Source organism: Podarcis erhardii (assembly GCF_964252035.2).
Source record: "Podarcis erhardii genome assembly, chromosome: 4".
NCBI classification, from domain to species: domain Eukaryota; kingdom Metazoa; phylum Chordata; class Lepidosauria; order Squamata; family Lacertidae; genus Podarcis; species Podarcis erhardii.
Window position 1 is genome coordinate 3,045,198 of NC_138508.1, and position 26,889 is coordinate 3,072,086.

The window sequence follows — 26,889 nt, forward strand, 5'->3', positions numbered from 1 at the left end:
ATCAGCAGATAAATGTGGGAAACTGCTCGCATGGCAATTGAAAAAAAGACAAAAATTGAACACTGTGACATCCCTTGAAGAAGAGGGGAAAATTATTACCAAACCAAATGAAATAAGTAATTGTTTTCAAAGTTTCTTCAAGAAACTGTATACCCAAGGGCCAATAGATCAACAAAAGATAGAGGAATTTATTGGAAAATATGGATTAACAAGAATTTCAGAACAAGGTAGAAGGACCTTAAATGGAAGAATAACAGAACAAGAAATAGAGGGAGCCATCCAGAATATGAAAGTGGGAAAATCACCAGGACCAGACGGCTTAACGGCAAGATACTACAAAATGCTAAAAGACTGGTTAATTCAACCGCTAAAAGAGGTTTGCAATCAAATCTTAGAAGGGAAAAGGGCTCCTGAATCGTGGAAAGAGGCATTCATCTCACTCATACCGAAGACAGAGTCTGGGAAAAACCAGGTTAAAAATTACCGGCCTATATCCTTATTAAATGTGGATTACAAAATCTTTGCAGACATTTTGGCAAAAAGATTTAAAGGAGTACTAGCAGGGGAGATTCATAAGGACCAAGCAGGCTTTCTCCCAGGAAGATTTATCTCGAGTAATGTGAGGAACATTTTAGACATTTTGGAATTGTTGGAAAGAGAGATTAGCAGAAAAGCAGTTTTGATTTTTGTGGACGCGGAGAAAGCCTTTGACAACATTTGCTGGAGTTTTATGAAGAAGAATCTCCATGGGATGGGGGTAGGCCAGGGATTTGAAAACGGTATTAGTGCGATATATTCTGAACAAAAAGCTAAACTAATAGTGAATGGTATGGTTATGGACGAGATCTCTATAGAAAAAGGGACACGACAGGGATGCCCGATATCCCCTCTTCTTTTTATATCGGTCCTGGAGGTTTTATTAAATATGATCCGAGTGGACCCGCTGGTTAAAGGGATTAAGGTCGGAGTGAAATCCTATAAATTAAGGGCATATGCAGATGATCTGGTGTTAACATTGCAACAGCCAGATGAAAGCACTAAAAGAGTTTTAGAACTAATTGAAGTTTTTGGTCAAGTGGCAGGGTTTAAATTGAATAAGCAAAAAACGAAAGTGTTGGGGAAAAATCTGACATTGGAAGAGAAAGAAAGATTTCAGAGTGTAACTGGTTTAGAAATAGTAAAGAAAGTGAAATATCTGGGGGTGGATATGACATCAAAAAATATTAATTTATTTAAGGACAACTACGAAAAATGTTGGACAGAAGTTAAAAAAGATCTAGACACATGGTCGAGGCTGAAACTTTCCTTGTTAGGCCGTATTGCTGTTATTAAAATGAATGTATTGCCAAGAGTGCTGTTTTTGTTTCAAACATTACAAATTCTGGACAAGGTGGAGTGCCTCAGAAGATGGCAAAAAGATATCTCTAAATTTGTCTGGCAGGGCAAAAAGCCCAGAATTAAATTTAAGATTTTAACAGATGTGAAAGATAGAGGGGGTTTTGCCCTGCCGGACTTAAGGCTTTACTACGAGGCAGCAGCTTTCTGCTGGCTGAAATCATGGCTACTTCTGGAGGACACTGATATCCTGGATCTAGAAGGATATGATAATAACTTTGGTTGGCATGCATATTTATGGTATGACAAGGTAAAAATACACAAGAGTTTCAAAAACCATATTGTCAGAAAGGCGTTGTATAATGTCTGGACTAGATATAAGGACTTACTAGAAAGTAAAACCCCCAGATGGTTATCACCAATGGAAGCAAAGGCTGTTAAAAGACTTAACATGGACTCCGATTGGTTAAAATATTCTGAAATTTTGGAATATGATGGTGACAAATACAAACTTAAGAGTTACGAGAGGCTAAAGTCAAAAATTCGAGATTGGTTACATTATCATCAGATAAATGAGTTATTCAAGCAAGACAGGAAGATAGGCTTTCAGAGTGAGAGGTCTAAGTTAGAAACAGAGTTATTGGATCCCAATACTAAGAATCTTTCTAGAATGTATAATTTGCTGCTGAAATGGAATGTACAGGATGAAACAGTAAAATCAGCAATGATTAAGTGGGCACAAGACGTAGGTCATGATATTATGTTTGCTGACTGGGAACAGTTATGGACCACCGGTATGAAATTTACGGCATGTTCTGCCTTGAAAGAAAATATAATGAAAATGATCTACAGGTGGTACATGACCCCAGTTAAGCTAGCTAAGATTTATCATTTGCCTGATAATAAATGTTGGAAATGTAAAGAGACTGAAGGAACCTTCTATCACCTTTGGTGGACCTGCCCAAAGATTAAGGCCTATTGGGAAATGATCTATAATGAAATTAAGAAAGTCCTTAAGTGGACATTTGTCAAGAAACCAGAGGCCTTTCTCTTGGGTATGGTGGGCCAATTGGTGCCAAAGAAGGATAGGACATTCTTTATGTACGCCACTACAGCGGCAAGAATACTACTAGCGAAGTATTGGAAGATGCAAGAACTACCCACTTTGGAAGAATGGCAAACAAAGGTGATTGAATATATGGGACTGGCGGAGATGACCGGCAGAATCCGTGACCAGAGGAGGGAGGCGGTGGAGGAGGACTGGAAGAAATTTAAAGTGTATCTTGAGAACTGTTGTCAAATTAAGGACTGAAAAGATGTCGAGGGGTAAGAAAATAAAGATTTACAGCTGTAAACTATAAACTATAGGGAAGAACTCTTAAGGAGCTGATATGTAAAAATTGACTGAAGGGTTGCTAGAGAGAATTGTGAAATAAGGGTGCAGAATAGGAGAGGTATGGGGAAGTCTTTTAGTTTGTATGATTTTTTCTATGATCTGTGTTTTTTCTTTTTCTATGTTGTATTGTTATATTTTCTTGTTATGTTTATGTTATGTTTACGTTGTGAAAACTTAATAAAAATTATTATAAAAAAAAAAAAATGAAAGCTCAAGGTTTCATGAACCCATCTGCCAGGTTCTTCTGGCTTGAACAGTACTTCAGTCTCACCAAGCCTAACTGGATACTCTGAAACACATTCTGGAAACGGATGTCTAGGTGCTTGGTTCTGGCCTTAAACTGCCCAGACTCTGCCAACTTCAGACAGGGTTGATTGTTCTCCCACACCATGACAGGCAAACAACAATCCCTGCAGATTTCTTGAACCAAACAAACATAGAATTCCAATTCCCTGCAAAGCTCAGACAGCACACTGAATTCAGCTTCAGTAAAGGAAAGCTCAATGAGACTTTTCTTCCGGGTGTGATGGCCTGGGATTTGGATTCTGATGCTGAACCTGAGGAATCCCAGCCTGCACAGGATTCCCCACCTCCAGAAGCAGCTGAGCCAGGGTTGGGGCATGAGCCTGAAAGGACCCCACCTGTGCTGGATCCTCAGGTGCAAGCACCAGCTGAGTCTGGTCTGGCTCCTGAGATGATGGAGGACACATTGCCTGCAGGTGCTCCACTCTCAGCCCCGTCAGAGGAAGCTGGGGTTGCCTCTGGGTCCGGTAACCCTCCAGCCTCTCCTGAGCTGCAGAGGCTCAGGGCAGAGAGGCGGAGGGAACTAAGTTCCCGCAGGAAGAGTGCTCGCCTCCAGGCCACGAGAGGCGAGTCATCTGAGGATCAGGGCCGCCCTATGCCTTGGGACATATTAAAGCCAGCCAGCCCCAGTCCCAAGTTGTGGGAACAACATTGGTGGTTGTCAGTCCCGGCCTGAACCCTGCCCTGCACCCAGCTTCAACTTTTATGGACTGCCTTCATATTGCTTCATCGACCACGGGCTGGACTTGGACCTTGCCTCTTGATTAACCCACGGGACCAGTACACCGGGACTTCCACCCAACCAAAGAGTCCCCAAACCTTACCACCATCCCAGATACGGACTTCCTGTTAGCCAGATTTGCCCAATCGCTATCTGTCCTGCACATCAGCTAGCCATCACCCTTAGCTGACAGCTTGAGACAGAAATCCTTGGTATCCTGCAGATACGCAGCACCCTCTTGATACCATTCCAGGCACTCACACTCGGGTTTGTAGCTTCCTTGCTGAGCAGATTGGTAGCAAAAGCAATGTTCGGTCTGCTCCAGACTACCCAGAGTTGACTGAAAAATCTCAGCTTTTTTGAACTCAGCGCATTCTACTTGCTGACTATTTTCACATAACTTGTCTCCATGGGTGTCCTGACCCCTGAATACAGTTACAGATAGGTAACCGTGTTGGTCTGCCATAGTCAAAACAAAAAATTCCTTCCAGTAGCACCTTATGTTTGAACCAAACAAATATAGAATTCCAATTTCCTGCAAAGCTCAGACAGCGCACTGAATTCAGATTCAGTAAAGGAAAGCGCAATGAGACTTTGCTTCCGGGTGTGATGGCCTGGGATTCGGATTCAGATGCTGAACCTAAGGAATCTCAACCTGCACAGGATTCCTCGCCTCCAGAACCAGCTGAGCCAGGGTTGGGGCATGAGCTGCACAGGCTCAGGACAGAGAGGTGGAGGGAACTAAGTTCCTCCATAAGCTCTTTCTACATTCCGCACACTAATATGGTTTCTCCCCTGCATGAATTCTTTGATGGGAAGAGAGAATGGAGCTTGTACTGAAGCTCTTTCCACAGTCCTCACACTGATGGGGTTTCTCCCCTGTATGAATTCTTTGATGGGTATAGAGATGGGAGCTCTGACTGAAGCTCTTTCCACATTCCACACACTGATAGGGTTTCTCCCCTGTATGAATTCTTTGATGGGATGTGAGACTGGAGCTCTGACTGAAGCTCTTTCCACATTCCACACACTGATAGGGTTTCTCCCCTGTATGAATTCTCTGATGGGACGTGAGATCGATACTCCTACCGAAGCTCTTTCCACATTCCACACACTGATAGGGTTTCTCCCCTGTATGAATTCTTTGATGGGAAGTGAGTTTGGAGCCATGAGTGAAGCTCTTTCCACATTCCACACACTGATAGGGTTTCTCCCCTGTATGAATTCTTTGATGGGAAGTGAGACCGCAGCGCTGACTGAAGCTCTTTCCACATTCCACACACTGATAGGGTTTCTCCCCCGTATGAATTCTTTGATGGGAAGTGAGGTTGGAGCTATGAGTGAAGCTCTTTCCGCATTCCACACACTGATAGGGTTTCTCCCCTGTATGAATTCTTTGATGGGAAGTGAGGTAGGAGCTCTGACTGAAGCTCTTTCCACATTCCACACACTGATAGGGTTTCTCCCCTGTATGAATTCTTTGATGGGAATAGAGATGGGAGCTCTGACTGAAGCTCTTTCCACATTCCACACACTGATAGGGTTTCTCCCCTGTATGAATTCTTTGATGGGAAGTGAGATCGCAGCTCTGACTGAAGCTCTTTCCACATTCCACACACTGATAGGGTTTCTCCCCTGTATGAATTCTTTGATGGATATAGAGATGGGAGCTCTTCCTGAAGCTCTTTTCACATTCCACACACTGATAGGGTTTCTTCTCTGTATGAATTCTCTGATGGGAAGTGAGATCGCAGCTCTTACTGAAGCTCTTTCCACATTCCACACACTGATAGGGTTTCTCCCCTGTATGAATTCTTTGATGGGAAGTGAGACTGCAGCGCTGACTGAAGCTCTTTCCACATTCCATACACTGATAGGGTTTCTCCCCTGTATGAATTCTTTGATGGGTATAGAGATGGGAACTATGACTGAATCTCTTTCCACATTCCACACACTGATAGGGTTTCTCCCCTGTATGAATTCTTTGATGGGAAGTGAGGTTGGAGCCATGAGTGAAGCTCTTTCCACATTCCACACACTGATAGGGTTTCTCCCCTGTATGAATTCTTTGATGGGAAGTGAGATCGCAGCTCTTCCTGAAGCTCTTTCCACATTCCACACACTGATAGGGTTTCTCCCCTGTATGAATTCTCTGATGGGAAGTGAGATCGCAGCTCTGACTGAAGCTCTTTCCACATTCCACACACTGATAGGGTTTCTTCCCTGTATGAATTCTTTGATGGGTAGTGAGGTTGGAGCTCTGACTGAAGCTCTTTCCACATTCCACACACTGATAGGGTTTTCCCCCTGTATGAATTCTTTGATGGGAAGTGAGAGAGGAGCTCTTCCTGAAGCTCCTTCCACATTCCACACACTGATAGGGTTTCTCCCCTGTATGAATTCTTTGATGGGTATCGAGATGAGAGCTCTGACTGAAGCTCTTTCCACATTCCACACACTGATAGGGTTTCTTCCCTGTATGAATTCTTTGATGGGTATCGAGATGAGAGCTCTGACTGAAGCTCTTTCCACATTCCACACACTGATAGGGTTTCTTCCCTGTATGAATTCTCTGATGGGAAGTGAGACTGTGGCTGTCACTGAAGCTCTTTCCACATTCCACACACTGATAGAGTTTCTTTCCAAGGATATTTTGTTGATGGGAAGTGGAATGGGAGCGCTGACTGCAGCTTTCTCCAAACTCCAAATTTTCACGTGGCTTCTTCTCTCTGGGGATTTTATTGTGGTCACCTTCGTTCTTGATTTGTGATACATCACAATCTGCCATGGAGACAAAAAGGGATTAGAATCTCAGGAACAAATGGAGAAGAACTGAAGGGAGTTCAGTGTGTTTATTACCTTTGTTGTTTGTCATTAAGCAACATATTTATTATGAGATTTTGTTGAGTTGTTGACTGTTGCTTTGTTTGATATACAGTAGTGGTCAAAATTGTGGAATACTTTTGGAGAAAAGTGTATTTTAGGTTTGATGGCTCATAACACTGCTTCTTTTGGAATAATATCATACAATTATGTATCAACGGAAATTGTTCATTTACCCATATTCTATCTAAAGCTAATGCTATAGCCAAATAACCAGAAAAAGGAAGCACAACTTGTTTAGGCTGACTTTTGTCAGTGTCTTTGGGATTGCTATCAAGTTGGTTGGTTTTTTTGTGTTCTTGTAAAACATAATAAAATTACAGAAATGGCACAAAGAGTTGACTGGTCACCCAGAAAGCGATTTAAAATTGTACTGTTAAGTGAACAAGGCTACAGTTATGAAGAAATTGATGAAATATTACGAAATACTTAACCAGAGCTGGCCTTTATATATTTTTGAAGAGGTATAAGGAGACTCAGTCACTACAAAATCAGACTGGTAAAGGCAGGGAAAGGTGCACAAAGGCAAGTGACAATGGACGAGTGGAGACATTGTCCCTACATGACAGAAGAAAATCATCTGGGTGGATACAAGATGACATGGTGCAATGTAATGTGAAGTTGAGTGCAAGGACTGGTCTAAATGTTAGAATTCTAAGGAAAAAGCCATTGTTATCTCTCAAGCAAAGGTTGAAAAGATTAAACCCATGTTAACTGGACAGCGGAACAATGGGACAATGTTATTTGGTGCGATGAGACCCAAATCTCCTTGCTTGGTAGTGATGGCATGACATACGCGAGGAGAAGAATCAGAGAAGATTTACAACCTACTTGCATTACACCGACCGTGAAACACCCAAATAGTGTGTTGATCTGGGGTTGTATGGCAGCAAAAGGTGTGGGCAAAATTTATGTCATTAATGGGAATGTAAATGCCCTAAAATGCATAAATGAAATATTTGCGCCCAAACTGAAGCGTTCCTCAGGTGATCTTTTCCCAGATGCTGAAGCATATTGTCAGGGAACTGCCATCGGTTCAGGAGGGAGAGAGGAAAAGCCGAATGGATCACAGAGAGCCTCCAGGGATCATGGGAAGCAGCTCCTCTTCAACGGAGGAGAGTAAACACGCCTCCAGTGGAGCGGAGCTGCAGGAGTCGGAAGAGGCAAGACGGTGCCAGGACAACTTGCCTGGGCAAAGCGGGGAGGAGAGTGGTCCTCCATTATCCATGCTCTCCTTGCGCAGAAAGCATCCGTGCAGAGAGGGGAGGCGCAGACTGGGCATCAAGAAGCTGCTTTGCTGGGGAAAGTTTAGGAACCGCCCACTCACGGATTCTGCCAGCGACTGAGTCAGCCACGGGAGAGTGGCACTCCGGACAGATAAGGTTTGTTTTGGCAGCAAAAGCAAGGCTTCACAGCTAAGCAGGGAGATATTTGCCTGCTTGCTCTCGAGCAACCCCTTGGAAACATTCCACACACACACACATATATATTCTATTTTATACTTTGACAGGATTCCGCTCCATGTCATGTTGCTGCTGTGTGCAAAAGGTGCTTTCAAGATAAAGATATTTCACTGCTGGAATGGCCTGGGAATAGCCCAAACTTTAACCCAATCAGAAATCTATGGAGCCGACTAAAGAAACATGTTAGTCAGAAGCAACCCAGCAATAAAGTCCAATTAACAGAGGCAATATTTTAATCTTGGTTTCACTTTATTACAGCTGCAGAACTAAAAACTTGGTTCATATCATGGGAAGGCATTGTAAGGCCGTAATTAAAGCTAAAGGTTGCCAATGGTTATGACTGCTGTTCTAATAAATGGTTATGGCTGCTGTTCTAATAAATACTCCTTCATAAATGTTCTTTCATTACATTCTTCATTAAATTATCTTTCCATTGATATATAATTTTATGGTATTACTCCACACAAAAGGGGTGTTATGAGCCATCAAACCTCAGAAATACACTATTCACAAAAGGTTTCCACAATCATGGCTACTAGGAGAAGTTGTTCACTTTAAAGTTAATGTTCTTTTTATATGGGATCAGATTATTATTATTATTTATGCTTCATGTTTATAAATGTGTTGGAAGCCATGTTTATATATGTGTTGGGGCAACCCAGCCAAATGGGCAGGGTATAAATAAAAAATATTATTATTACTACAGTGGTACATCGATTTAAGAGCAGCCCTGTTCCGGAAAAGATTAAGTTTGTAAAGCATCTTCATCATCAGCGTCATCAGCATCACTGCTACTAAACCATCGGAAGATGCAGACATTTCGTGTTCCTTGCCTCAGGAGACAACGAAAGTCAGAAAGAACAAAGAAACAGCTTTCCCGGATGTTGAGAAAGCTCCTCCCCAGATGCAGGACACTCTGAGCTGTTAACCCTGTAAGCTCTAAACTTCACAACTTATCTTTCCTAAGAATTCTGAAGCTGACATTTAAGATGGCTTGGGCAGTTCAGACCAGCCCGGTCGTGGTAGAAAAAGGAATAATTTGAGGAAGACTGTTCAAAGAAAAAACTGTAAGTTACTGTTTATTGTGGGGGTGTTAATTTCCCAGGTGTTATAGGGGCCACGGTTGAGTTCTGTGAAAATAGATGAGGTTGGTCACATAGAGGAATTTTTTGAATTTCCAGGCTGATATGATGATCCCTATGCAAAAGCCTTTGACTGTGTCGACCACAGCAAACTATGGCAAGTTCTTAAAGAAATGGGAGTGCCTGATCACCTCATCTGTCTCCTGAGAAATCTCTATGTGGGACAAGAAGCTACAGTTAGAACTGGATATGGGACAACTGATTGGTTCAAAATTGGGAAAGGAATACAAGAAGGCTGTATACTGTCTCCCTGCTTATTTAACTTATATGCAGAATTCATCATGCGAAAGGCTGGGCTGGATGAATTCCGGTTAAGATCGCCGGAAGAAATATCAGATAAGCAGATGACACAACCCTGATGGCAGAAAGTGAGGAGGAATTAAAAAACCCTTTAATGAGGGTGAAAGAGGAGAGCGCAAAATATGGTCTGAAGCTCAACATCAAAAAAACGAAGATCATGGCCACTGGTCCCATCACCTCCTGGCAAATAGAAGGGGAAGAAATGGAGGCAGTGAGAGACTTTACTTTCTTGGGCTCCATGATCACTGCAGATGGTGACAGCAGTCACGAAATTAAAAGATGCCTGCTCCTTGGGAGAAAGGCGATGGCAAACCTAGACAGCATTTTAAAAGGCAGAGACATCACCTTGCCAACAAAGGTCCATATAGTTAAAGCCATGGTTTTCCCATTAGTGATGTATGGAGGTGAGAGCTGGACCATAAAGAAGGCTGATCGCCAAAGAATTGATGCTTTTGAATTCTGGTGCTGGAGGAGACTCTTGAGAGTCCCATGGACAGCAAGAAGATCCAACCTCTCCATTCAGATGGAAATCAGCCCTGAGTGTTCACTGGAAGGACAGATCGTGAAGCTGAGGCTCCAGTACTTTGGCCACCTCATGAGAAGAGAAGACTCCCTGGAGAAGACCCTGATGCTGGGAAAGATGGAGGGCACAAGGAGAAGGGGACGACAGAGGACGAGATGGTTGGATGGTGTTCTCGAAGCCACAAACATGAGTCTGACCAAACTGTGGGAGGCAGTGGAAGACAAGAGTGCCTGGCGTGCTCTGATCCAGGAGGTCACGAAGAGTCGGACACGACTAAACAACAACAACAACAATGACGATCCCACAGGGAGCCTTACCAAGAGAGGCCACGATCCCACGAGTCTCCTCCATGATGTCCTTATGCAGAGCTCTCTGGTCAGGATCCAGCAACGCCCACTCCTCATCTGTGAAACGAACAGCGACATCTTCAAAGCACACTGGACCCTAAAAGAAAAAAGTTAATGTCCTCCTCTGAGGCAGCAGAAATATGTTCTGCTACATGATGCTCTGTTATTTCCTTCCTGTAAATTGCGGTGTTGTTTCAATAGGATTGCTTTGCAGCACATTTTAATTATGGGTGCTTATTTTGTGCAATAGGTGGTACACCTCCTTGTGTTTCCCAAGTCATTCTGCCTACGCAAGTGTTCCAGTTTCCCCAATGGAAGGATCTACTTTCTCCTCTCCTTGTCAGCTGTTCTGGGAAGGTTCCCTCCCAATGCCCTAGAGCCAAATTCAAGGGGTTCATGGGGGCATGGAGAGGGGGAGGAATGGGGGCAGGCCCCATTTTCCAGCGGATGGGGCTGGTTAGGTGAATCCAGGCCGCTATTTGTTCTCATTTGTACACTGCTTAGAAACCAATTTTTGCATTCAGTTATCAATCTAGAAATAAAATAAGCCTGTTTTTGATGGCCATCTGTCTTGTATGATCTAGCAGAGATTCCTGCATTGCAGGGGGTCTCCTGGCTCTGAGAGACAAGCAGGGAGGGTGGCTTCTGCCACTCGCCTGCTTCCTCTTCTGCCTCTGATTCTGCACTGCATTTTGCCACAGAGTCTCCCAGCTCACTAAGCCCTGTTTCCCCTTCAGCTTCTGACCCCTCCTCTTCCCAGGCTTCTCCCTCTGACCTCTCATCCTTCCTCCACCTCCACTCCTTCGGCTCTGAGCCATCTTCCCTTCCTGGTTGCCCGGCTGCTTCCTCCCACTATTCCTCTGTGCCCAACCAGTCCATGACATTGCTCCATCCCTCAGCCTCTGTCCCCACAAGGCAGCTTCCCCTGACCTGATCTGGTTCCACAGCCACTGCTTCTCTTCTGCCCGCATGAAAAGATAGATCAGGAGGTCTTGCCGGCATCCTTCTGCCATCTGCAAGAGAAAAAAGGTAAGCAGGACGCCAGGAGTGCCTGCACCTCTCACAGGTGAAACAGGGCATCTCTAACTACAGATGGGCATTTGAGAAAGCCTTACCTGCTGAGAGTATTTGGACGTTTGTGCCCATTCCATATTTTAGTTGTGAAAAAATATATCTCCCCTCCTCTGGACCCTTGTTCCCAACTGTCTCCCCCCAAAACAAGATGAAAAGAACCCTCAGATGAGTTGGGAAACCAACAGAACGAGACCAAACAGAGAAAAACCACCTTCCTCCTTACCCAGTGGCCTCTCTCTGGTGTCCAACGGAGCCCTCTCTGCCTCACAGGAATCCAGGTCCATTTCTGCAAAGAGATCCTTTCCCTGAAAAAGAAACAAGGATTCAAAACAGAGAATGGGGGAAAATATAAGAAAGAGAATGACAAAGAAGGGTGTTAGATCTCATTCCATGGATGCCTTGCAGAAAAAGCATGGGCCATCAGCAGACCATTATGGGATGTTTTCTGTCCTGTTTGGAGCCCCTTGGGAGTATCCAGAGGGAAGTCTCTTCTCACCTGCTTTCTCTCCTCTGCCTGACTCAGGAGGAAACCTTCGGCCAGGGCCACCGCCTGCGAACTGGTCTCCGCTCCACAGTCCCTCACCCAGCTCTCCATCTCTAATGGAAGGACAGCCAGGAACTGGTCCAAGATCACCAGGTCCAGCATCTCAGCTTTCGTGTGCCTTTCTGGCTTCAGCCACTGACGGTCAAGGTGGTAGAGTCGGCTGCAAACCTCTCGGGGTCCTTTGGCCTCCTGGCAGCAGAACTGCCTCAACTGTTGGCTCTGCACCTCTGAGCAGAGGGTGTCCTCCTCACCCAGGATCTTCTGCACAGAGTTTTCCCAGAATCCCCCACTGCTCCCAGTTTGGATGTCATGGCCTCTTTCTGTTCCAGGGCCAGCTGAGTCTCGCTCACCCATCTGTGCTCTCAGGAAGCCTCTGAGAGATTGGAAGGAACCCTTTGGTTTCCTGCCAAGTTCTGTCTGTCTTAAGGAGAGGCGCTAGCAAATCCTACAAAGCAAATACATTGTTCTGTTACAAATGTTGTCTAATATCAGGAGAAGAAAAAGGTTCCTTGAGGAAGCATGGATGAGTCTTGCTGGGAACTAGAGGGCTGGACTGCACCACAGCCCAGATCATTAGCTATCTTGGGGGGGGGGGGAGAGGAGTAAGAAGAGAAGAAATATGTCTCTAGCCTTCTAGCAATGCAAAATGTGGAGGCAACGGAAGGGATTTCTGGGAGATGAATCAGCCTTGTTGCTCCTGCCTTCCAGTCAATGCATGAAGTGAAAACTGACTGACGAGGGAGTCATTTGTATCTTGTGGGAAATGGATGCTTGGCTCTAGTGGGGGTCCTCACCCGGGGGTCCTCAGGAGTTGTTCTCCCCCCACCCCCACTCCCCTGCTTCTGTCTCCTTTTTTGCACTTGAACTCTCTGGCACTTTCCAGGCAGACCCCTTGGGGTGGGGTCACTTTTTATTTGCTCTGAGGGCCAGGTATGTTTCTGGCCAACCCCCTGAGGGCCAAGCTCGCAGGGCCAAAAACACCTCCCTTGAAATTTAGGAGGGTAATTTAGTATTGTTATTCAGTTAGAAAGCTTAACACAGAGAGAGACATTGATCCCCACGTCCCTGGAGGCTCAGTGAGGAGCAGTGCCCATTTCCGGCTGGTTTTCCAGCAACAATCCTTTTGGGAGAGAGAGGATGTGGTCCTGGGGTGCCCTGCTCTGGGTGCGAGGGGATTGCTGCAGTGGCCTCCGTGGGGAGCTGCCCTGGGAGACGCTGGGAAACTGGTCCCCAATGCAGCAGCCAGACTCTGGGCTGGGATCCCTCTCTTTATTCCTCCCCTTTCTTTCCCACCTTTTTTTTGGGGGGGGGGGGGGCTAGTGTTCACCTCCTCCTCCAGCTTTGGAAAACGATTTGCACATGTTTCCTCGGCTGTGCAATGACGCTGAGCGAGGTCACAGAGAGTTAAAGTCTAGGGACCCCTTTGTTTACAGAAGGGAGATTTTTTTCTGAAGGGGGGGGGAGCGGAGGGCCGAATGAGTTTGGGATCCTCTGATCTGCAGGAAGGAGAGCGTGGCAGCCCTGGCCCCTCCCTGGCAGGACCCCCTCCTCCTCCCTGACTTGGGGTCCCCCCCCCGCAGGAGCAGATCAGGCCCCCCAGGCCCCCTCCCCTGCTGCAGCCCTGGGACCCCCACCAGATCCCAGAGAGAGAGGAGACTCACCAGATCCCGGGAGGGGGACAGAGAGGAAGCCCTTGCAGGAGAGACACAAAGCAACACCCCCCCTCCCTTGCAGGGAAGGACTGGGGAGGGAGGGGCCTTGGCTCTGGAGGACCTGCCCCCCCTTGCTTCCTGTCCTCTCTAGGAAGGCAGCTCACTTCCCTTTAACCCTTGCAATGCAGAGTCCCTCCAGCTCAGCCCGCTCCCGCTTGGCAGAGCCTCATATTCTTATTATTTTCTATGCATTTAGGGGGGCAGCTGCCCCCCCCCGGCTCCGCCACTGGCCAGATATCCTTTTGGGGGTGAGGCTCCTGGCTGGACTCTGAGCATCTCCTTCCCTTGGCCAGAAACCAGAGGAAGAGCCTGCAGGGAAAAGGGCTTTGCAGGAGGCAAGGAAGCTCCTCCTGGAATTCAGGAGTGGAGAGAGAGGAGGGGATCCCAGGGTCATCTAGTCCCACCCCCAGCAATGCAGGAATCTCAGCTCAAGCATCCAGGGCAGATGGCCGTCCGGTCTCTGCTGAGAAACCTCCCAGGAAGGAGAGTCCCCCACCTCCCCAGGGAGACCTTTCCCCTGCCCAGCTGCTCTTAGGTGTCCCTCAATCTAGTGATCATCTTCCCCTTGTAGCCAAGCTCTCCCTGAACTGGCAGTCGGAGGCTCATAGACATGCGACCCAGATGGTAACCAACGAATCTCTCCAAGTAAGAGGAATCAAATGGTCGGAGACCCAGGCTCAAAGGTATCAGGAATTCTTTCAAAAAGTAATCCTCGGGCCCCATCCCAACATAGGCTCTGCCTCAGACGAGCATAGCATAGTGTTGAAATGTGTTATGTACTGAATTGAATAGGATCCAAACTGCAGCAGTCTGATTGGTCCTAGAACAATAGGATCCAAATTGCAGCAGTCTGATTGGTCCTAGAACAATAGGATTCAGAATGCAGCAGTCTGATTGGTCCTAGAACAATAGGATCCAAATTGCAGCAGTCTGATTGGTCCTAGAACAATAGGATTCAGAATGCAGCAGTCTGATTGGTCCTAGAACAATGCAGCAATATGATTGGTTGGCAGGAACCACCCAATCATGCTCCAGATATAAGTGAATCCACAACCTGATTGGCTTACAGTAGAATTCCAGAATTAGCCAATCATGTGCAGCCCATTGTGTAAATAATGTATATAAAGCAGATACTTTGAGGGGACTTTCATTCATTCCTCCTCACCACTATGAGCTGAATAAAGAGCATGAAATCACTTTGCAACTCTGAGTATATTTCACTGGCGACGAAGGTGGGATCCCGCTGAGCTGACTGCCACACACAACACCGCAGCACCGCCACCTGCCGCACCGCTGCCTCGCACCGTGTATCCAGGCTTCAGCTCTGGGACACAAGGAACTCAGAATGGCAACCGACAGCAGCTTCTCGCCGTTCAACCCAGCAACGGGAGACTGGGAAGCGTACGCCTCCCGTTTTACCTTCCTCCTAGAAGCCAAAGGGGTCACCGATGAAGAAGATGCCAAGAAGAGGGCGATATTCTTCAGCGTCTGCGGAGAGGAGACATTTGAAATCGCCCGGGCTCTCCTTGCGCCTGAAGACATCGCTACTGTTCCATACAAAACAATAATGGAACAGCTGAAGGGGCACTTTTCGCCACAGCCCTCAGTGGTGGCTCGTCGAAATGCCTTCTACGCAAAGCGACAAGCCCCTGGGGAAACCATAACTGGGTTTGTGACCTCTCTCCGCCAAGCCGCCCGGTTCTGCAACTTCTCAGAGCTGGAGAACATGCTTCGGGACCGCCTCGCCGGTGGCCTGAAGGATGAGAAGCTGCAACGACGCCTCTACGCTAAGAAGGACCTAACGTTCCAGGTCGCTCTGGAGGAGGCCCTGGCAACGGAAGCTGCCAAGAGGTCGACACAAGAGGCACGGCCGAGCCTGCCATCCCAACCGAGGGTTCACCACGAAGACCTCACCGACGACTCAGGATCTGACAGGGAGGAAGTGCACCGACAGGGAGGAAGTCCAGCAGCATACTCAAGCAGCCCACATACCACAGCTGCCTCGACGAGAAGGAGGGAACTGCGCAAGCTGCGGGGAAAGTCACGAGAGGAGGACCTGCCGTTTCCGCAACGTAGAGTGCAGGCAGTGCAGAAAATTGGGACACATCGCCCGGGTGTGTCGGGCTCGGCCCACCCGACGCCAGGCATCAGATGACCAATCCAAGAGCCCCAGGTCCCGGGGCCCAACGCACCAAGGCAACTCGACGGAGCTCACGGACGTCCAGGTATACCAGTTGCCCTACCCCAACATAGAGAAAATTTATGTAGAGGTACGGATAGAGGGGGCCCCATGCCGCATGGAGCTTGACACGGGTTCAAATCTATCCATAATCTCGGCAAGGACCTTAAGGAAACTGTGTCCTACTGGGCGTCCCAAACTCAGGCCGGCCCCATTCACCCTCCGGGACTTCCAGAAACGTAAGGTCCCCACAATGGGGGTGGGGACCTTCAGGGTGCAATACCGAGGGCAGACGCGGCAACTGGACTTGCTTGTGGTCAAGGGCCCCTACATTAGCTTACTGGGATTGGCATGGTTTGGACCACTAGCCGTCAAGCCTAATGGTGAACCACACTACCTTATAAGTGGACGTGGATGCCGTATGCAAGGAATTGCCAGAGGTTTTTGATGGGAAATTGGGACAGTATACGGGCCCCCCCATTGCTCTACAGCTTGACCCCGCAGTACGACCGGTCAGGCTAAAGGCCCGCCGGGTCCCGTTCGCCCTGAAACCCCGTATAGACGAGGAATTGGACCGGCTTGTGGAGCAAGGAGTGCTGGAGCCGGTGCCTAATGCCCCCTGGGAAACCCCAATCGTCACACCCGTCAAGCCTAATGGTTCAGTCCGCATCTGCGCAGACTACAAATGTACCATAAACAAGGCCCTCACGGCCCTTGCATACCCAGTGCCAGTGGTCAGCCATGTCCTTGCCACCCTGGCTGGGTCGAAATTTTTTGGCAAGCTGGACTTGGCTCAAGCATATCAACAGCTTCCAGTAGATGAGGCCACAGCAGAGGCACAGACAATTGTGACGCACAGAGGAGCGTTCAGGGTAAAGCGGCTGCAATTCGGTGTCAGTGTGGCACCAGGCATATTCCAGAATCTAATGGACTTGCTCCTTAAAGGGATTCCTGGCGTCACCCCCTTCTTCGATGATGTGTTGATTGCCGGGCCCACACCAGAGGAGTTTGAGGACCGCCTCCGCACCGTTCTGCACCGTTTCCAGATGGTGGGTCTCAAGGTGAAGCGGGAAGAATGTCTACTAACAGTGCCTCGGGTGGACTTTCTGGGATTTATGGTGGACGCAGAAGGGGTCCACCCAACTGGGGACAAGGTACGGGCCATTTGTGATGCCCCAGCACCCAAGAGCAAGACTGAACTTCAGGCCTTCTTGGGACGAACTTTTACCATTCCTTCCTTCCCCACAAAGCGGCGGTAGCGGAGCCCCTACAAGGACTCCTGGACAAGCGGGCCCCTTGGGTGTGGGGCCAGCGCCAGGAGGCTGCATTCCAGGCAGTCAAGGACCTGCTTGTCTCAAACTCGGTCTTGGCACACTTCGACGAGAGGCTGCTGGTGGTGCTAGCATGCGACGCCTCGCCCTATGGCATTGGCGCTGTCCTGGGACACCAACTCCCGGATGGGAGAGAGGTACCGGTAGCATACTTTTCCCAGACACTCAACGCAACCGAGTGGAACTACTCGCAAATAGACAAGGAGGGGCTCGCAATCGTGAAGGGAGTAAAAAAATTCCATGACTGACCACAAGCCGTTGCTTTGGCTTGTTTGCTCCCGAAAAGCAGACCCCCCAAGTGCTGTCTCCTCGTGTCCTCAGGTGGTCAATTTTCCTTGCCAGCTACCAGTATGCACTGATTCACCGCCCGGGGAAGGCGATGGGCCATGTGGACGCCCTCAGCAGGCTACCACTACCAGAAACAGGCCCCGACCCAGCACCTGCACAAGAGGTTATGAGCCTGGAGCTGCTTCCTGACCGCCCCATTCAGGCACAAGAAGTTGCACACCATTCCAAGAAAGATAGGGTCATCTCCCGGGTCCTGGACTGGGTGTGGAGGGGATGGCCCAGCAGCAGCCCCGGGCCAGAATTCGCCGGCTACACAACCCGCAAACATGAACTGTCAGCCCACAAGGGGTGCCTGTTATGGGGAAGCAGGGTTGTTGTTTCCCAGCCCCTCCGCAAAAGGGTCCTCACAGCCCTACATGAGACACACCCAGGGGTAGTAAGAATGAAGGCCCTGGCCAGGAGTTATGTGTGGTGGCCAGGGATCGACGGAGAGATAGAGGCCTGGGTCAAACACTGCCAGGCCTGCCAAGAATCCCACCCTGATCCCCCAAGGGCCCCAGTCCAGTCCTGGGAGTCTGCCTGAGCACCATGGTCACCATGGTTTTATTCATCCTCACCTGAATAAACACCCAGATAACGTGGAATTAATGGGTGTTACTGTCTCCAAATAGGGACATGGGTGGCGCTGTGGGTAAAAGCCTCAGCGCCTAGGACTTGCCGATCGAAAGGTCGGCGGTTCGAATCCCCGTGGCGGGGTGAGCTCCCGTCTTTCGGTCCCAGCGCCTGCCAACCTAGCAGTTCGAAAGCACCCCCGGGTGAAAGTAGATAAATAGGGACTGCTTACCAGTGGGAAGGTAAACGGCGTTTCTGTGTGCTGCTCTGGCTCGCCAGATGCAGCTCGTAACACGTGACCCGGAAGTGTCTCCGGACAGCGCTGGCTCCCGGCCTCTAGAGTGAGATGAGCGCACAACCCTAGAGTCTGGCAAGACTGGCCCGTACGGGCAGGGGTACCTTTACCTTTACTGCCTCCAAATAACATTAAACCTATCCAAGCAGATTATTGGAATAGGACAAATGATTCCCCCACCTCCTGGAATTCCCTAGGCAAAAAAAACCAAAAAACAGGTCATGGGTGCCAGTCCTGAGTGGACAGAGACAGAACGTGGAAAATAACCCAGGGACTGGAAGCAACTCAGCAATGATAATAGTGTTTTACTCTTTTAATGATAATAAATAATTATATATATTTTTTTAATTTATACAACAACTGCACCGTAGAATAAGAGTCTAATCCAAAGCCAACAGCAACTGGAATAAACTACAGAGCTAGCAATATAAGCAATAAGGCAAAAAATCTTAGGCAACAATAATCATAATACGGATAGAATAGGTACAGTTCTTCATGTCTCCTCAGCCGATGGAGATTTGGAAGGTTTATCTGGGACACTTCAGAATGGCAGACGGCTGCTCTCTTCCCATTCTGGAATGGAGCAGAGAACAATATATCCAGATCTCCCTGTCTGTCTCCTTGAGCTGCTGGCCCTTATATAGGCCATAGTGAAGCTCTCATGCCAGGCCGGCAACAGATGTAATTCATGCTGTAATTACATTCCCATCCTTTGATGTAATGAGGTTCCCATCCTGCACAGCCCCAATCACCCCACACTGCCGGAGGGAAAGGCGCAGGCCGTGGGAGGCTGTACCGCAGCCCCCATCCCACCCCCAAAGCCGTGGAAGAGGTGCTGACCGCGGGAGGCCCAGCAGGCTGCTCCGGGGGCCTGAGTCAGGCCACACCACCCAGGCGGCCCCAACCTGGCCCATAGCTGTCAACTTTTCCCTTTTATTGCGAGGAATCCTATTTGGAATAAGGGAATTTCTCTTAAAAAAAGGGAAAGGTTGACAGCTATGACCTGGCCCCGATGCCCGGAAGAAGGTGGGGGCTGCGGCAAGGCCTAAGCAGGCCCCACCATGGCCCCAATCCCCTGCCCATCCCCGGGGGGAAGCCATGAAGGTGAGCCTGGGCTGAAGAGCACCGGCCCTTTGCCTGGCCCTCACCCCACCCCCAACTGGGGCCCATTGTCCTGCTGAGATGGGGGCAGGGTGACAGTCACTCTGCAGCAAGGTGGGTGGCACCTGGCAGGTAAGCCCCCCGCTGTGTCGCAAACCCCGCCCACCTCCTGGAGGGGGTGTGAGCAGAAATTACGTTCCCATCGTTTCACTTCCTCTTAAACAGCCACGTTCCTTATATTAAAGCTACAGCTACATTGCAAATCAGAAGCACCACATTCTGTTTTATTCCCTGGTGCCCTGCTCTGATTCATGGGCCCAGTTGGTCAGTCCAGATCCATATTATGATCCAGAAAATGCAAGTCTTTGCAATTCCATTTGCTAGCTCAGATGGCTTCAAAATGGAATGAGACAACAGCCCTCTTCCTTCTTTCGTTAAGCCACAGCATCAGGTGTCAGGCTGGGTCTTGGCAGACTTGGAGAGCCTGTGTAACAGCTGCCTCTCTGCTTCTTTTCCAGTTCCAACTCATGGTCTCCATTCAATTGGATTTCTGTGCATCTCACGGAGACTGGATCTTGTACCCCATCTTTTCTGATGATCAGGAGGTAGTTCTGTAATTAAATGTATATACCTTCCAACAAAGGGACGCGGGTGGCGCAGTGGGTTAAACCACAGAGCCTAGGACTTGCCGATCTGAAGGTTGGCGGTTCGATTCCCCGCGATGGGGTGAGCTCCTGTTGCTCGCTCCCTGCTCCTGCCAACCTTGCAGTTCGAAAGCACGTCAAAGTGCAAGTAGATAAATAGGTACTGCTCTGGGGGAAGGTAAACGGCGTTTCTGTGCACTGCTCTGGTTCGCCAAAAGTGGCTTAGTTCTGCTGGCCACATGACCCGGAAGCTGTATGCCAGCTCCCTCGGCCAGTAAAGCGAGAGGAGTGTCGCAATCCCAGAGTCTGCCACGACTGGACCTAATGGTCAGGAGTCCCTTTACCTTTACCTTCCATCAAGGGTGGTGACCCTCCAGATGTTATTGGTCTACAACTCCCATCGTCCTCAACCATTGACCAGGATGCCTATGATGCAGGGAGTTGGCACCCAGGAACATAGGAAGACCTCATAGATCCCACAAGATCTAGTAAATGGTGAACATCTTAATGGACTCCTGCAAACGAGACGTCCAGGAGTTTAGAGAGGAATAGGATGCAAAATGAGAAAGTGCAAAATTACCTAAAACAATTTTAAAAAATGCATTGGAATCCATATAGAACATTTCTTTTGGTTCAAAACTGAGATTGATCTAGCAAAAGAAAAAGAAAGACATTTCAGTTATATTGGACTCAACAACCTCTTTACGGGAAAGGATGGTCTAATACTGATAGACCCCACTCTGTACCTAATGTGCTCATAGTGTTGTTCTCCATTTGTTCATGTCTTATTCTTACTCAGACAAAAGCAAGAGGATGGGGAAGCTAGCGCTTGCAAAGCGTGGAGCGTCCAGAAGGAACGCAGGGTCCAGAAAGCGTAAAGCAAAAACAAATGAAACTGGTGGTCTGTATACAACACAGTCATATGGGCTAAGGTTTCTCATAAAGTAGAGGAATGCGCGGGAAAGGGAAGTTGATGGAGAGACGGGCAGGGAGTGGATTGTGCCAGGGAGGAGTGCTGAGAAAAGCCCACACAGCTCTTTGGGTGCCAGAGAGCCACTAAGCCCCATAGAAACCCCAAGGGTGAGCCCACTCTTTGCTGCTGGCTGCTGTGTTCCAGGAATGGCTGTACAATTAGGCAGAATGAGGCAGTTGCCTCAGGTAGCAGGTCTGGGGTGGGTAGAGATGTGCAGACCACACAAGCTGCACTCCACCTCCTCAGTTAGTCTGCTGCCTTATTAGCAACATTGAGATAAGAGCCAATGGCCAGGCCAGCCCAGCTTGTGTATGTGGAATTACATGTTTGGAGGGAGCATCTTGTCATTTGCCTGGGGGGCAGAAAGTAGTATCAAAGGCTCCTGTCTTCTGATCCAGACATTGGTCAGAAAAGTTTCCACAAGCAGCAAGGCATCTCGTCTCCACCTGCTTTTATCCTCCCAATTGCCCACCCCCTGAACAGTTGAGTGTCTCTGGCTGATGGATTCCACAGCATATGGAAACCCTTTTTCCTGGAGTGGCAATGGTATGTTGGCTACTGATGGCTAAAGCAGAAGTTTCTTTCTTCAAGCATCTGCTATTCAGGACTTGGTTACATTCTTCAAATCTCCAACGGGTGAAAGATTGATCGTACTTGAGATTTTCATCTTTACTGTCATGACACTGCTGGTTTTCATTCTGTGTAAGTACACAATTGGCATATGGTGATACTTCTGTCGTGGGCTTTGCTTCAATGCCAATAGCATTTCCAAAAAGAGATGGCAGGCTCCACCTTCCATTAACTCCTTTCATCTCTCTTTGATTTTAGGGGGGGGGGAGTTACAGCTGTCACCCAGTGAGAGCAATGGCTCTGTTTTGTTGAGAGCCAGTGTGGTGTAGTGGTTAAGAGAGGTGGACTCGTAATCTGGTGAACCGGGTTCGCTTCCCCGCTCCTCCACATGCAGCTGCTGGGAGACCTTGGGTCAGTCACACTTCTCTGAAGTCTCTCAGCCCCACTCACCTCACAGAGTGTTTGTTGTGGGGGAGGAAGGGAAAGGAGAATGTTAGCCGCTTTGAGACTCCTGAAGGGGAGTGAAAGGCGGGATATCAAATCCAAACTCTTCTTCTTCTTCTTCAAACTCTTCTTTGTTCTCCCTGAATAAGTGAGTCCCAGCACTTGGAACAGAAGCACAGCCTAACACAAGTCCCTGGGACACCCTGGACAATTCCCTTTCCCAGCTTGCAATTCTCTCCTCCTTTCCCAACTAAATCTCATTTGCTGTGGGAGAGCCCCCATTTCTGGTCCTCGGCACCCTGCCTTCTGCTAGGGCTCCAGTCTCTTCAAGGAAAGTGTTTGGGGAAAACAGGCTGCAAAGGATAAGGCCATGGCTAATGTGGCTGGATCCAAAGCCTACCTAAATATCGAGATATATGCAGGGCTTTTTTCAGCCGGAATTCACCAGGTCTCAGTTCCGTCCCCTCTCAGGTGGGTGATGTTTCCATTCTAAGAGAACAAGGGAGGCATTAATGGCGAGTTTGAGTGCCTCTTTTCCCAGAAAAATAGCACTGGATAGATGAACACATGGCCTATTTGCCTAGTGAATTCGCTTTTAAAGTAAGCAAAGCTCAGGGAGAGGGAGTCAAGTGACCCAAGAATTTGCATATTTTAAGCATATGGCAGAGCACGAGGCAACCTGGCAAATGCAAGTCTGTAGGACAAAGAGGACAGGTGTATCTAGACTCCAAAAATCTAAAGCTCTCTAAGGAAGGCCAACTATCTGGTGAAGAAATAGCAGGCTAAACGGAACCAGGACTTCAGACGACCAGGGCAGCCACAATCAAGGCATGGGAACCCTCAATCTAAGGGCTGAGAGCAGAAAATATTAATAGAAGTCGTTTTCATGTTTTGGTTGATTTGATATTTTATTTGCCCTTCTCCCTAAGGACCCGGGGCACGTTATAAGTCGGCAATTTAAATTCTGTATTAATAGCAGTTTGAAACCAAGTATCCCCTTTCCCAGCTTATCAGATTAGTGTGCCGGAACACAATTTCTTCATTTCTTTTCTACCTCCCTCCTTCTTAGATCGGAAGGAACTGAAAAAGAGAGAGGAGCTTCAAGTGGCGATGGATATGATACGAACTGTTGTTGTTGGGACTGATCCAATCTACGAAGACAAGGATGGTAAGCATTTTATATGCACATCCACACTTTTGCTGTAACATGTTTAAATTAAACAGAGTTCAATTCCTGTAGTTAAATTTGGGGTTCATATTGCTTGAGCAATACATATATTCAATGAAACTCAGCACCCAACAGAGTTCATCACCTTTTCATTGCTCAGCAGAAAGAAAAGCAGACAGTTGTGATTCTCACATCTCCCCACTAGAAATGCTGTCCTCTCCCATCACACTGTAACTCACGTCCCCCCCACTTCTCCCTGCATGCCATCACCAAAGCTGCTCTCCGGGGGGGACGGACTTTGGAACAGATTGGAGGGAAGGAGGCGGAAGATTGCATTGCACAAGGGAAAATCCTTGCACTGAAATTATATCCCACATCACGAAAAGAGTTACAGTGCCTCTATTTTCTTAGATCTCACAAAGCATAATTGAAAACTGCAAAGTATTCTTTGTACATTTGGCTTTCCTGTGGAATTCAAGGCAGAATTGCTTTGTGACCCTGTGATTCCCAGCAGAAAAGGAGGACATAGGAGGGGAACATCAGAGATACTTCATGAGCCACTTTTAATATGAGAACAGGATAGTGGACTGCATGGGTCTTTGGTCTTCAGAGGCTTTTCGTTGGTGATCTCAGCCACAGAGAATCAAGTCTGCCCTTATATTCATACGAAATCCATCCTGGAGCTCAGCTTCTTGTTTCAGGCTTGAGTGTTTTTAAGTGTTTGGAAATGGTTTCCTGATATTTGCAGATTGTTATTTCAGATACTCCTGCCTTAAACGGTTTCAAATCTTTTAGACTTAGAAATACTTGCTGCAGCTCAAAACATATGGAAATGCAGTATTTTGCCAACTTAAATGATCAACTGCAAAAAGAAATTGGTAAGCTACCCTACGATGCTGAAAAATTGTAGTGCAGTGGGAACCCGCCCTGATTCTGCACCAGCTGAAAGCCCCTCCTCTCGCTGAAAACTCTTAGAGCCAGAGCAGACTGCTGCCCTCCTATGCATCCAGCCACCCTAGGGAAACATTAGATATATTCAGATCAGCTCTCCTGAACTGTCAAAATGCTTTGAAAAGAAGTCACAGAAAGCTGCTCTCACTTCTATCATCTCTTTCGGGCCAGACTGTAGCAGGTCCTGCACTACCCGGGAAAGCTCTGCTGGATGGCAGAATGGAGGAAGCAAAGCAAGTCTTCTTTGCAGCCTTCACTGCCACTTGGTGGGCTCGATGATGAGCCCTCACCAGGAGTCAATTGCATTCAACCAGATTATTCCTCCACTCGCGTAAAAGCCATCTCCCAGCATCTTTCTTTGCCCTAACCTCTGCAGTATACCAGGGGGCCAAACAGGCTGCATGAAGCAGGAATGGGCACTCAGGGCCAATCATGTCAGTGGCCCAAGCCAAGGCAGAGGGCCCTCTGGGGAGTTGCACCTGCCCTGCGGCACTCCCTCCCACCAGATGTCAAGGGGGAAAACAACTACAGTGGTGCCCCGCAAGACGAACGCCTCGCAAGACGAAAAACCCGCTAGACGAAAGGGTTTTCCGTTTTGGAGGCGCTTCGCTAAACGAATTTCCCTATGGGGTTGCTTCGCAAGACGAAAAAATCTTGCGAGTTCCCGCGGGGGTTTTTTGCTTTTTTTCGCCCTTTCCCTAAGCGCTAAGCCGCTTATCAGCTGTTCCGCTGATAAGCCGCTTCACAGCTGATCGCTAAAAGCCGCTAGACTGCTAATAGCGCTAATCCGCTAAGCTGTCAATGGGCTTGCTTCGCAAGACGAAAAAACCGCTAGACGAAGAGAATCGCGGAACGGATTCTTTTCGTCTTGCGAGGCACCACTGTATCTGACTTTCAGAAGACATTTGAAGGCAGCCTTCTTCAGGGAAGTTTTTAATGGTTGGTGTCCAATTCTGTTTTAATTTGTTGGAAGTTGCCCAGAGTGGCTGGGGGAAACCCAGTCTGATGGGCAGCATATAAATAATATATTATGTTGTTGTTGTTGTTGTTGTTGTTGTTGTTCCAGAGCTTGGCCAAAGTTCGGCAGGAGCACCAAAATCCCCCAGAGCCATTTGGGAAGCCCACTGGATCCATCCTGTCAACTCAAGCAGGGAGACTGCTGGGCAGCAAACAGGGTGGTAAACCAGCAGACTCCCTCATCTGTCCCAGTTGCCCAGTGCCAGGAACACACACTCTAGATTCCCACCCCCACCCCCAGCAGAGAGCCTGGAGAGAGAAAGAGAATTTTGATAAGCCACAGCTACTCCCCCCCCCCCACAACCTTCAAGTCTGCCCTGCCCTGAGTATCCAGGTGGAAACAAATAGGTGAGGCCCCAGGGGTTCAGATAAGGCCTGTGGGGGGACCTACATCTTTTGTCTATTCCCTCGAATAAAAGCTTCTTGACTGCGTTCCTTTTCCAGCTCTCCCCACCCAGGTATTTACTGCAGCACCAGCATGGGTTGAAGCATTAATGTTGTTCTTGTTTTAATCTTTCTCAGCTTCCTAGATGAATATATGTTATCATGTGGCTACAGGAATGAACTTAACAAAAATAACAGAAATCTGCACAGACAAACCCTAACCCTCTGGCATGAGAGTATCATGGAGATTACTCTAGAGGAGCTTGCAGGGTATATCCCTCTCCCAGCACCTTAGCCGTGGTAGTGGAGCTACTGGGCTGCTACAGGGCACAGACATGGGTGAGACGCCATCATCATGCCATCAAGTATCCCACAAGGAGACTGATTCCAGTGTCTTTGGAGCCAACCAACAAACATGGCGGCGGAAATTGGAGTATTTGCCACACAGGTCACTGACACAACGCAAACATCTCTTGGGAGTAAAACAACACTTACTACACCATTATTACTAATATCAATTGAATAGATTCATGGAGAGTTAAAAATGGGGGAGTTATAGAATACATTTACACACAGAATTTTAGTGTTCTGTTTTTTTTTTTTTAAATATTTTTATTAATTTTACAAAATAAAAAAGAACAAAGAATAAAATACAAAAGTTTCATAAATCATATTTCTTTTACAGAATCTTTTGGACTTCCCCACATCTTCCCGAATCTGCATTATTTATAATACCAATTTCAGCATTTTGTTATCTTATTTCATCACTTATTGTATCTTTCATTTTGTCATGTTACCCATTTCAATATATTTATAACCCAATGTTCATAATACAAAGTCTTCAGCTATTTATTATCTTATTTCATTACTTATTGTATCTTTCAGTTCGTTATTGTATCTTTCAATTTCATGTTACCAAAGTCAAAGTTATTGTGACCATGATCTTATATATTGTGATTAAAACGTAATGCAATAAAGATTTTTCTTAATTTCACCTCTCTTTTCTTGTGCCTTAATTTTGATTTCACCTAATTACCATTGCTGGGGCTAATATTTCCTAAAAAGTGCATTTTCTTAACATTCATACAGCTTATAATATTTTTGTAAATAGTCCTTAAATTTTTTCCAGTCCTCTTCCATTTTTTCTTCTCCCAAGTCTCGGATTCTGCCAGTCATTTCCGCCAGTTCC

At 47.5% G+C, this 26,889-nt stretch overlaps 2 protein-coding genes and 1 long non-coding RNA gene across 3 annotated transcripts in view; 1 reads left to right on the forward strand and 2 right to left on the reverse strand.

Annotated features, from left to right (window-relative positions):
• Positions 1–26,889, reverse strand: part of LOC309340597 (uncharacterized protein) — a gene marked incomplete at its 3' end in the record, with an annotated part of 141,695 nt that overhangs the window by 47,987 nt on the left and 66,819 nt on the right. The gene's annotated exons all lie outside the window — the stretch shown is intronic.
• The window catches only part of LOC309341111 (olfactory receptor 52E4-like), a 69,196-nt gene that overhangs the window by 25,483 nt on the left and 16,824 nt on the right, over positions 1–26,889 (reverse strand). The window lies entirely within an intron of this gene.
• LOC309341300 lies at positions 19,082–24,180 on the forward strand. The gene is made up of 6 exons (XR_014156181.1): positions 19,082–19,165; positions 20,068–20,154; positions 20,993–21,094; positions 21,758–21,868; positions 23,250–23,348; positions 24,144–24,180. It is a non-coding gene; the product is annotated as an uncharacterized lncRNA (long non-coding RNA).